This window comes from Epinephelus lanceolatus, chromosome 8, assembly GCF_041903045.1.
Source record: "Epinephelus lanceolatus isolate andai-2023 chromosome 8, ASM4190304v1, whole genome shotgun sequence".
Lineage (NCBI taxonomy): Eukaryota > Metazoa > Chordata > Actinopteri > Perciformes > Serranidae > Epinephelus > Epinephelus lanceolatus.
In genome coordinates this window covers 8,299,665-8,313,018 of record NC_135741.1, presented here as the reverse complement: position 1 = coordinate 8,313,018, position 13,354 = coordinate 8,299,665, and positions in this window count along the sequence as shown.

The window sequence follows — 13,354 nt, the reverse complement described above, 5'->3', positions numbered from 1 at the left end:
CGACCATATAACTTCCATATTCCCACACAAAACACCCAGGTGTGCAGTGCACTGTATTACACTGCAGGTCAGCTGTTTGTGTCAGAAGGAGCTGTTGCACAATCCAGCTGAAATGAAACTTTACTTTTCTAAAGATTTCTGTAAGACTGAAACAACTCAGTGTTTGCAATGAACATTACTCTCAAGAAGATTATGTTAAACCATCATCAAATAAGGGAGACACTTTCTACTGCTATACCGAACCATCAGGTAAAATTATGCTATATACCTACAAATAAATGAAACTAAAATTGCTGCCTTGCGATTGTATGCCTCCGCACAGTCAAGCTGAAGATATATTTTGCATACATGTCTATGGAAACATGGATGTTTCATACTTCCTCCCCTCAGCAGCACAGACGATCTATACAATCAGCACAGTTTCAAGATGGACTTTGAAGATTAAAGTCATCAATTCAGTATCTGACCAAATGTCTCCCTTTCTGTCCCTGAGATATGATGTTGAATAATGGCCAGAAATGTGTTTGTGCAGAACATTGTGATGTGACACTGAAGCTGACCTTTGACCTTTTGTATATAAAATCTCATCACTTTTTCATTATTTGACTTTTTTGGTGAACTTTTATCATGATAAGCACACATGAGTTCTTGAGTTTTAGCCAAAAACATGATTTCTAATGTCACAGTGGCCTTGACCTCAACCTTCAACCACCATATTCTAATCAATTCATTGTTGAGTCTGTGTGGACGTTTGTGCCAAATTTGAGGAAATTCCCTTGAGTCGTTCTTAAGATATCATGTTAATGAGAATGAAATGGACACAAGATCACAGCGACCTTGACCTTTGACCACCAAATTCTAATCAAGTCATCATTGAGTCCAAGCGGACGTTTATGCCGAGCGTGAAGAAATGGACGTATCCACAGGTCCTTGAGATATGGTGTTCACAAGAATAAGACAGACGAGGTCACAGAGACCCTGACCTTTGACCTAGGGCCACCAAAACCTAATGAGTTCATCGATTTTTTTATTTATTTATTTATTTTTTTCAAAAGCCCTCAAGGTGTTCTTGAGACATTAGGTTCACAAGAATGGTACATACGTACAGATGGATGGACAGACAACCTGAAAATGTAATGCCTGTGGCCATGGCATAATGACTTACCAAACAACCAGTGAAGTGTGAAGTGCAGGCGTCTCCTTATTCGGAAGGATCTTGAGGTTGGGTTGTAACCAGATCCAGGCAGCAGCAGCTCTCTGACTCTGACACAAACAGCTGACCTGCATCATAATGCAGTGGGAGCACAGTTTGGTGTTTCTGCGTATGAACATGGACAGTTGAGAAAATGTAGCATCTGTCTGACAGTGAGGTAAAGCTGTGAAAATATTCTCAGTCTCGCGTCCACTTAGACTGATATTAAATTCTCTAGGTAGGCGTGTTTTTAAGTGGTTAAATTACGTGTTTCTGTTAACCCTAATCCACAGCAGTGCATAGCTGATCTCATGGGGTGCTAGTCCTGTCTTTTTCTGCAAACACAAAGCGCAACGGCCGCCATCTACTGTACGTAATGCACTGACTATAAATAAAAGCTTGCAAGCCTCACATCAAAAACCCGAACTATCCTTTAAGTAAAGGATCTAAACACTGACAGGGGCGATAGTAATAACTGAATAAACATCAGTTGAAAATATCCCAGTAGCATCAAATCAAAGAGGAAACATGATCAACACTGTGTTCAAATCCCCGCCTTCTTATAAGTTAAACAGAATGAAACATTGATTAAACGGCTCTGATTTAACCGCGCAGCGCATTTACCCTCTTTATTAATTATTCACGAGGCACAGTAAAAAGAACACAAAATAGTGCTTCTCATATAATTGTGTTTCCATCTCTAAATAATTTAGATCTCCGCAGCTACACAAGTGATTTAAAAAAAACAAATGGAGGCCCTCTGTATGCTGATGGTGAATTAATGCGATAATCAAGACAACTGCTGAGAGTGCTCGTTTTAGATGGTACTAATAATCCCGCAGATTTAAACCCTTTCAGTCTGCTGTCATTAGGGGTTCTGCCTATAAGCTATAAATAAATGAGGAGTGTAGTGGTGGTCATATTGATAATTTTGAAGCAGGTGCAGGCATATTTTTCACAGCAAATGAGGGGGTTGTGGCACACAAGGTCCTCGGTTTGATATGCAAATCAACTTCATCTGTGGCAAATCTTTCTGTGGTGACAGCCCCGTGGCTGCAGATGTTGAACTTGATTCATCGTGGCAAATGCATGACAAAGGGTTGGCTCACTCAAAGCTATGCTAATCAACATCAGCACTTTAACAAACTTCTCCGGAGGGCCACGGAGGCAGGATTTATACAGTATATAGCCAGTGTGTTGGTGTATCCCAGTATGTGTGTGTGTGTTTCATTGTCACGATGTGTTAATCAAAAGATTCCCTACTCAGCTGTGGGGCAACGAGAGAAATATTTCTATTTTGACTCATAGTTAAGCTCATTAGCAACAGTCTTAAATTGTGTAAGCAGGATTTGATGGATGGTGCTCTGAAGCAACAATACAACAGATGAAGCGATGATCTGTGGACAAATAGATCTGCCAGTGAATATAACACAAGAGCCTGCAGGAATTACAATGCAACGCACACATGCTATTTCCGTCAAGCCCTCAAAGGGGGCTTAAAATACTTATGGAGCCATGATATCACAGTGTTGTTCAATAAGGCTATGCACACAACACAAGTGATGAACGAGAGTGACGATGTCCAGAGCGTGGATGGCGATCAGCGTAATTACTCTGTGTCCAGGTGAAATGTGCACAGAGCGGTATCTCATCCAAACATGTCCTGAATGTCATTGAGATGAGGTGTTTAATTGAGCTCCTGTCAGCCCGGTGCAGAGGAGCGATGGAACCCAAAAGAGTCGATTCTCGGTGCCCGCTGTCATCCATATCAATCCCAAGACATGTAAATGTCATCAGCTTTTTTTTCTACTCAGTCTTCTCATTATTCCTTTACAGGTCTACACAACTCTTAATAAAAAGCCAAGAATTGAAAGGCTGCACCCACTTTTCATGGACCACCGTTCAGCTTACTCAGTATGTGATGAAAAGACTGCAACTGACAGAAAAGCTGTCAGTTTGGTGTGGTGCGTCTGCAGGGTTCAATAATTTAAATGTAAGACTTTTAAAGACCTTTTTTAGCAAAATCCATTTCAGTCAAGAACACTTTCATCAAAGAAAACTTTATTTCTATTTGCAGTATTATATTTGGCGGTATGGCTCTGTTCTGGGGCCTCTCTGCCTTTTCTAGGCAAGGTGGAGAGGGCACACCTCTCTGCCTTTCCATGTACCTAAGTGGAAAGCCTAAGGTTGAAGCAGGATTTATACTTCTGTGCCATTCCTATGGCATAGGCACTGCGTCGATATAGAGCCTACAACATACCCTACACTGTAGCCTGACGTGCACCTCCCCAGACATGTAACTACACGTTGCAGTGCCGCAGACCTCCTGTCTATTTTTGTAAGCTGAAATCATTTCCCTCAGTGGAAACGGAGCTTTTATTTACATTAATGTCACAGACAAGAAACAATAAATTGTGAAAACAATAAAGCCTCCACAAAAAAATAGCATTTTAAGTCTTGTGTGTGATTTAACCTGGCTTCATATGAGCAGAGGAAATCTCTGCTCGTCGCTACATTAATTTATACAATGTAAAATGCCATAGGCTTGTGCTAATACACCTTATTTTCAAACACGGAAGTAAATAGTGATCAACTTCGGTTTTTTTTGTGCGTGACTTCCGGTCAGCCGCTTTCCCTCATGCTTTCCCTTACTGGAGCTAACGGTGCAAGCTATTTTTTTTTCAATTTTCAGTTGTTTATGTTAGTCAGTCAGTTAGTTAGTCTGTGTATTTTGTATAGATAACTGTGCCCACGTTTCTGTTATAACGGAAATTTATTCCCTCTAAACGCGAATAAATCGCACGTCAGTCATAAACTATGAACCAAAAAAGCACAATCTATCCCGAGTGAGACAAACTGCTTGATCCCCATCTCCAGTGTACCAGCACAGAACCTGCAGAACCGAATCAACCAAACACACCGGGCTACACAGCCTCTCTACCTGAGCAGCTGAAGCTGCGGCTCGCACCCTCGACACACAGACGGTGCTTCTGCATGCCAGCCAAACGTGTGCGCAACTGTGAGAAATAAATATGTGAGGTGTACGCTGCTTTTCTATCTTTTTTTCCCTTTTCTTTCTTTCTTTCTTTCTCTCTGTCAGCGACATACACTCCTAACACAGGACGGGTTGTTTTAATTGACTGAGTTGATCGTTAAGCCATAGTGATGTGCGGATCGGCTCTGATAGCACCTGAATCAGCATGTACGCATCAACCATCCAGCCGTTACAACATGATTGAGCTAGCATAGCAGTTTTGTGTTGCTATGTGTGGTATTTATTCAGTTTTGGGAAATCACGATGTCTAGAAAGCATCAGTGGCTGCAGCTGACAGGGACAGCTAACGTTAACACTAGCAGCAAAGCTAACATCAGGATCGTCATCTGTTAAAAGCCTCCCGTTGTCGGATACGACATGAAACTACTCCAGTTAGCTCAATCATGTTGTAATTAAGACATCCGCTGGAGAAAATATTTTTTTTCACGGGCCACTTTGTGAGTTTAGTGAGTTATTACAGACACGGCTAACAGCTAACGGTTAGCCCAGCTAATCTACGATAACCATGTTATTAATTACACATAGAGAAAATACTAATGTTTGTTCAGTCATTGTGTTTATAGACTTTACAAACATCAGATTAGTCTAAACGGTGATATAGTGACGTGAAAAATGTGATATATACATATATATAGCTAAACTCAGCAAGGTAAACAACAAGGGGATTCCCATTTACACAGTGGTAAGAGTGCTGGACCGGAAGTGTCACACAAAAAAACAGAAGCTGGCTGCGTTCTGTTTTGCCTCCGTGTTTCCGTGAAAAATAAGGTGGATAACGGCATGTTATATTTGTTTGGAAAACATGTTTAGTATAAGACAGTTGTTTTGTCAGTGAACCTTGTGAGCTGTAATCAAGCCGAATTTTGTTATGTTACCTTTATATATGTTGCTGTTTTTCCTGGCTTCGTATGAGTAGAGGAAAAGTCCGCTAGCCAGGAGGCTAATTTATACAATGTAAAATGCCATAGACTTGTGCTAAAAACATTAGCATGTTGTATTTGTTTGGAAAACATGTTTAGTATAAGACAGTTGTTTTGTCAGTGAACCTTGTGAGCTGTAATCGAGCTGAATTTTGTTATGTTACCTTTATATATGTTGCTGTTTTTCCTGGCTTCATATGAGTAGAGGAAAAGTCCGCTAGTCAGGAGGCTAATTTATACAATGTAAAATGCCATAGACTTGTGCTAAAAACATTAGCATGTTGTATTTGTGGGGAAAATGTGTCCAGATAAAGACGAGCGCTTTGTTTGTGAATGCTGCAAGTTATAGCAAAGCCGAACTTTGTACTTGTGTTTGAAATTGTCTCAATTAAGCCATGTTTAATGTGTGTTTTGAATCAAGTAAACGTTACAGAACTTGTACCCCACCACTGACTAGTGTTTTTGAGATGTGTAACTGCAGAGTGACACAGACACACCACCACACAAGTATAAATGCTCATAACGGCATAGGCTCTGCATAGCACTGATGCACAAGCATAAATCCCGCTTGAAAGAGCTGCCCTTCCATGCGCCTACATGGAAAGCCTAAGGCAGGGAGAGCAGCAGCAAAGACCCCACCAGAACAGAACAGAGCAGCATCAATGACAAACAGAAATGACATTGATAAGTCAGATACAGCATGAAAAGGAGGAGCTAGGGTGGAGGCAGGTTGTAAAGCAGCTTGCAGAGGAAGCAGCAACAGTAGGCAGGCCAGAGCAGTTTAAATAGGGCGCTTTGAATGAGATTTACCAATTGGTTGCATAGAAATGAATCATGTGCTCTATCAGCTGACTCCCTTCCATCAATCAGCTGCTCCATCAGTTGATTGGCTGTTTGAGATCAGCTGATGTAGCTGGAATGTGAGCTGAGCTTGACATCGTGTCCTGCCTGAACTAAGACTATGCTCAACTTGGGATGATATGGTTGAGACTAATTTGGCACTGAGCATGAGCAGGGCCTAACGGGACCAATGGTCCCAACTGGCCCACTGAAAAAGAATCTATTGTTTTGTTAAGATTGTTCTTTTCTTTTTCTTTTTGTCTGCTGTGCAATCACATTTTTGAGGGGCCTAGGATTCTTGAAATCTCGCAAAATTGGCACACACATCATTTTTTGTCTGTTGTATTTTGGTATGTTTTTATGGTGTTATCAGTCCCTATTTGTACTTGTATTTGAAATTTGCTGATTTCACTTCCCATCTTGACCAGGACTCCCTGCTAGAAGAGATATTCTGTCTCAATGGGACCTTTCTGGTAAACAGAGGGGAAAAAACAAAGCAAAACAAAACAAAAAACTCTGATAGATTGACTGTCGGAGTAACTGCAGCAGCACTTTCTCTGGTGTGTACAGTAGATTATCGTAGCAGAGTGCCACTCTTCAGATCTGATGGCAAGTGAAGGCGGAGAGGATCAATGATGTCTTTGATCTATTCTCTTGCTTTTAGAGCGCAAGAGAGACGTAAAAGAAAGGAGCTGCTTTGAAAGTTGGATTGAGGTGTATGTTTTATTTTCTTGTTAATGTTTTTAATACATTATTTAAAGCCTTTTAAAGGGTATATTTATATGAAATGTACTGTACAAAATCACCTTTCCAGATCTTAAAAAACAGCTTGAACATGAAAATTATCTTAGACAGTATTAACAATTCAATAGCACCATCACAAGATGAGTTGGTGACTCATGCGCCCATAAATCTTGATTCTAATGTACATTGACAGGGAAGATTTCCATCAAAAACTTGTGTCAAAATATCTGAAACATCCTTTGTGCTTTTGAGTATCTTAATGTTTTACACTGACAAGAAGTCGTTTGAACTTTAGTCTAAGAATTTAAATGTTTTTTATTTAAAAAATAAAAAATTCAGACAATGATGAATAACAACATTTACTGTGAAATAAAAGAAAGACCTTGCTTGCAGAATAAAAAAGACAGTGAGTCTCTTGGCCAAGCGTTTGGTTGACCACTTTGATCTATCCATCCATTCATCTATTTTCATCCGCTTATCCGGAGCTGGGTCACGGGGGCAGCAGGCCAAGCAAAGCACCCCAGACGTCCCTCTCCTCAGCAACACTTTCCAGCTCCTCCTGGGGGACCCCAAGGTGTTCCCAGGCCAGACAAGATGTGTAATCCCTCCAGTGTGTTCTGGGTCTGCCCCAGGGCCTCCTACCAGTGGGACATGCCCTGAACACCTCTAATGGGAGGCACCCAGGAGGCATCCTGATCAGAACCATCTCAACTGACCCCTTTAGATGCAAAGGAGCAGCTGCTCTACTCTGAGCTCCCTCCCAATGTCGAGCTCCTTACTCTTTCTCTAAGGCTGAGCTCAGCCACCCAATGGATAAAACTTATTTCGGCTGCTTGTATCTGTGATCCCATTTTTCCGGTCACTGCCCAGAGCTCATGACCATAGGTGAGGGTTGGGATGTAGATGGACCAGTAAATGGAAAGCTTTGCATTCCAGCCCAGCTCCCTCTTCACCACGATGGTCCAGTGCAGCACCTGTATCACTGCAGAAGCTGCACCAAATCACCGATCCATCTCACCACTTTGATCCAGATATTGATCCGACAACTATTGGATGGCAAGCCAGGAAATTTGGTATAAGAATTCATGTTGCCCAGAGGATGGATCCCAAGTACTTTGGTGATCCCCTTAAAGGGGATCGTTAAGATAAATGTCAGAGAACATATAGAAAATGACATGTAAACATGTTGTCTTACCTTACCGGTGTGCTGCCATGAAATCTCGCGAGAACAAGCAGCAACAGCTGGAAGGCAGGACCAGACAGTAGCCTGAAAAGTTCATTCATTTATTTTATGAAAGATTTATAGAATAATGGCTGACTTTTTGCCAGACTTCGACTTTGTGGAGGAGGAATTTGATTTTGCAGAGTTTGATGGCCGCCCTTATTTATTTGAGCCAGAATACACTGACGAAGAGCTTCGTGAAATTGAAGAACGGAGAAGGAGAGAGAGAGAGGCGCAACAGGTAGAGGACGAGAGAGGAGGAATGGCTGCTGCAAGGCTGCGTAGCTCTGGAGATTGGTGGTGTACCTGTGAATGCTGTGCCCCAGTGCCCACAGAAGAGGAATGCCTCTGTTGCAAGGAATGGGACCGGTTGCAGCCTTATTTTCAAGGTCTAGATGTGACCCGAGAATGAGACACCTCCACCTGGAGTAGTATCCAGCTGGGCTTTATCTAGAGCTTGCGAGATTTCAGGCACGGTATGAGATCGCAGCTTGTTCTCGCGATATTTTGGCCGCGCTTTGGAAAGCAGAGCTAGATGGTAAACAAACATGGCAGCACACCAGTAAGGTAAGACAACACGTTTACATGTCGTTTTCTATATGTTCTCTGACATTTATCCTAACGATATGAGGCGGTCTTTGTGGAAAAAAAGCTTGTTTAGTGGACTAACTTTGCACTTGAAGGTTGCCCGTTCACTTACGTTTTAACAGGTCTGACACTACTATGCGCCCCGGCTGTATCTCGGTTAACATGCTAACTATTATTTTTATGTCACTAGTCACTTGAAACAAATTTAGGACGATAGGAGACGGGTTGAAATAAACCGAAATTCCCCTTTAAGTTTCCTTAACTACCACCAACAGGTCATACGTTTCACTCACCCAGTTAAATCTCAGCATCCATAGACTGGCCATTGAATGTTGGTGATCCCTTACTTTACCTTTAGTGCCACCACCAGGTTGACATTTTGTGTTTTGAGTAAAATGTCTGAACAACTGTTGTATGGATTTTCATGAAATTTGTCACAGACACTTAAGATGAATTGTAATAATTTTGATGATTCCTTTATTTTCCATCTAACACCATCAGTTCAAAATTTCAACTGTCCATTACTTTGGTTTATGATCAAATACCTGCAAAACTAAAGACATTTCCATCTGCCTCAGCTGTACTTTGTGTTCAGTGCCAGTTATCAGATGCAAAACTACGACTGTAAACATGGTTAAAGATGAGACCTGCTAAACATGAGTGTGAGAACAAAACAAATCTGCAAGTTCGTGTTTTATTTGCTTGGGCAGATGCCTGTGCAACCAAGGAGCAGCTTGTGGTTGTATTTGTTTGTCTGCGTTTGTATGTTAGTCTTCATGCCTGCAGTTTTTTTAAAATTCTAACTCAACTTTTAATGACTTGCAGTTCAGGAGAAAATGTTTTTAACCATGAAGGGTGTCTACTTGGGTTTTTTTGGTGCACTTTGGACTCTGTTGAGCTGATTCACCTGTGGGCACTATGATGGCGGTGGTGAGGCTGTCAGCAGGATTGCCTACAACTCAGAGGTACTACTTGCTCCTCGACCACCAGCAGTAGGTGAAGACTCTCTGCACATCCCCCATTTGTTACGGAGTAGCCCAAATGCTACAGAAGGTGGAATATAGGCAAAGAAACACAAAAGGAAAAGAGGAAGGAGAGGTGGTGTGCAGCACAGACTGAGAAAATACAGGCTTGGTGACAGACGCTGTCTCCAACCCTTCGAACTGTCCCACTCTCCAGTGTGCGCAGTGCATACGTGGTGATGTCATGTCACACCAGGGTCATGATGGTGAGCATAAACCTAGCTTAGCCGCTAAGGCATTTTCGAAAACAACCAAGATGGCTTCAACTGATGTGGAATTTGCTGAATATTATTTTTTTATTCTGAGGCAAAAATGGCAACACTGGTTCACAGACATTGACATTGCTTCACCATCACAGCTCGTCCCTGCACGCTGTAGTCTGTTCACAGTTGTCTGTAGCTCAGCACTATGTCACGTTTTATTGCTCTGAATCGTTGTAGGTAAATTATGTCACAACAAGAGATATTTTGTAGGGCTGCCCCCTAATAGTCAATCAAATGTTCGTCAACCAGAAAGGTCATTAGTCGGCAAAATTTCATTGGTTGCTTAGTCACAGAAAAAAAAAGGGAATGGGAATTTAATTTGAAAGGACAGACACAGGAAGTGGCCACACTCAACAGTCAGACAGGAGTCAGGTTAATTTCGAGGGCTGGTACCTGCGGTTATTCCACAGGCTAGTTAATAATTGGTCGACTACAAACATGATATAATGTAGCACAGTGTTAACAACGTTACTGATACTATTCTTTCTCACACCTTCAACTCAAACCATTGTGTTGCCCCGCCCAAAATATATCATTTAATAATCAAATTAATATCGTAAACATGCGGGCGACTAGTCGACGAATGGCCCTAAATGATGACTACTGGGCAACTAGGAAAATTCTTGGTTGGGGGCGGCCTTAGTATTTTGATCTATGGCCGTTGATAAAGCCACTTGGACGTCAAAACTCAACTGAGGGGTTCCAGACTAATTTGCATTTACAAATTGGTCTGACGATGCCAAGCTAACTAAACATAGGCATGCTAACATTGTACACTGCCATACTGTAGACTCTTATTTTTACAGTTGTAATATGATTATCCTGTTACTGTATTTCAATAGTTGTCAATGTGTTTAGATGAATCTATGGGATATCTGACAATATTTGTGACATTTTAGACAGATATTCAAGCAATGTATCATGTTGTCACTCATGCTTGTTCAGGTCTGCCCTTCTAGCCTGAGGCTTGGGAGACATGCTGTTCTGCCAACTGCAGTGTGTTTACAAGCCACAGTCAGCCAAAAACTACTCGGTATGAGAGAAATGACTGAATCCTCGGTGTGAGTCATTCCTGCTTGCAGGTGAGAGTCTGGTGAACTGTTTACCATCGGGTGTTGAGTCAGATCACATGGGGAGACTGCCAGACAGATTCTGTGCAGACATGTAGCCAGTGAGTGCCTGGTGGAGGACTCTGTTTGGAAATGTTTCAGCTCTTAAATGGATGCATTAATGGCTGAGTGAATAAGTGGATGGAGAAATTGAAGGATGGGCTGGCATTGTCGGTCTGTTGGCCGGGTGTTTGGTTGACCACTTTGATTCAGGCTAATATATCTCAACGACTATTGGATGGATTGCCTTGAAATTTGGTACAAACATTTAAGGTCCCCAGAGAATGAAGATTACTGGCTTTGGTTATATCCTGACTTTTACCTCTAGCGCCACCATGGGGTTGAGATTTCTGATTTGTAGGAAAATGTCTTGACAGCTATTTGATGGATTACCATGAAATTTGGTACACATTTTCTTGGTCCCCAGAGGATGGAGATTACCGGCTTTGGTTATATTCTGACTTTTCCTCTGATGCCATCATGAGGTTTAGATTCTGGATTTTTAGGGAAATGTCTTGACAACTATTGGATAGACATTAACATTAAATTTGGTGCACATTTTCATGGTGCCCAGTAGATGAATCCTAAAGACTTTGGTGACCCCCTGAGTTTTCCTTTAGCACCAATAACAGGTCAAACCTTTCACTCAACCAGTGAAATATCTAAACATCTGGCACAGAATGCTTTTTACCTGACATTCATGCATTTGGTGATCCCCTGACTTTTCCTCTAGCGCACCATGAGGTTCACATTTGTGGTTTTAAGGTGGAATGTCTGGACAACTTTTGGATGGCTATCCCTTAAATTTAATAAGGATATTCATGTTGCCCTGGACATGGTAAACATTATTCCTGCTTGACATCAGCATGTTAGTGGTGTCATTATTTGGACTTCTTTAGAAAATTGACCCCCCAAAAAGCAAATTTATGTGCTTTTCCATTCACTACTGTTATTAGTTGATTCATTGAGATAAAGGGTAGGCGGCGCTCTCCGGTCAGGTGCCAATGCGGGAAAGTGCAACAAGATGATGTAATTAAAAGAGTGCTAGTCAAACCTCAAATGAAGGAAAACAATGGATGTATAATAACGAAGAGCACACTGGACAATGGAAATTTCAAAACAGAAATGCAAAGTGCTGTACATGTCAATAACTAAAAGAGACAAGACATGAAAACAGCAGCTTTTTAAAGAACTGATAAAAACTGAGGAAGTCAGTCTAACTCAAGTAAAATCAGGAAAGGCTCTTCCATAAATGTTTGCTTTAAGAAGGGACTTAACAGAGATCACTGACTCGGTCGACCTGATTTCCTCGGGCAGGTTGTTCCAGAGCCTCGGGGCCCTGACACCAAACACTCGGTCCCCTTTAGTTTTCAGCTGAACCTCAAAAAGACAAAAGACCTCTGCCCGAGAACCTCAAAGTACGTCCTGGCGTGTGCGGCATTAAGACGTCGGAGATATAGCTGGGAGAGAGACTTTACTTGATGAAGAGCTTTAAAAGCAATCAGTAAAATCTTAAAATCTATTCTAAAACATATTACAACTCTGTGGCTCGGGGAAGAGTTCTGTTAACAGCCCTGTGTGCACACATAAGAGTGTAAAAAGAGACAGCGAAGAGAGCTTGCAGCAACCTATGCAGTGACCGAAGGCCTATGTCGTGATTGAACATAGACATCTATACACTGAGTATGTTTTCACTGCACTAAGTCGCATTTACCTTTTATCGATACACTGACTTTTCCACCTCCCCCAAGTGTAAAACTTTTTTTTGCAATAATTCGAGATTGCTTTGTGTTTCCCACTTTTATGTCCATTCCCACTCAGGTTTTTATGCGCAAATTGAAAATGCATGTAAAAACAGGGGAATGGAAACGCACCTAGTGTAAGCACTTTATCATGCATTCAGCTCAAAGCCACAACCAGTGGGTCCATACAACGTTTCCATTGCCTAGATGTTTCATTGTTGATCTGTTTTGGTATATCCTGCCATGTTCTACTTGGATCTACTGCATACTGGGTATTAGCCTGGTTTTAGTATAAATCCAGTTAAGTACAAAATTACCGCACTGATTATCCCCAAGTCTTCCTGCTAAAGCCTTGCATACCGTGACCATTGATATATATACGGAAGCGTCTTCCTCATGAGCCCCACAGGCCCCTCTCAAGGATGTACTGCCCAAGGCTACTTATTTATGGTCCAATAGGTGTGTTAGTAATTTAAGACATTTATAGCCTTGTATTGAGCAGGTGCAGAAGCACAGAGCCCGGAGATGATGAGCTTGTTTTCATTATACAGGAGGAAATGTGATCTAGTCACCACGGTAACTGGACCCAGGCATGCACACAGGTTTAATAAATTAAAGTCAAGGGGTTATATGAAAGAAAAACCTGAATGTTTGATT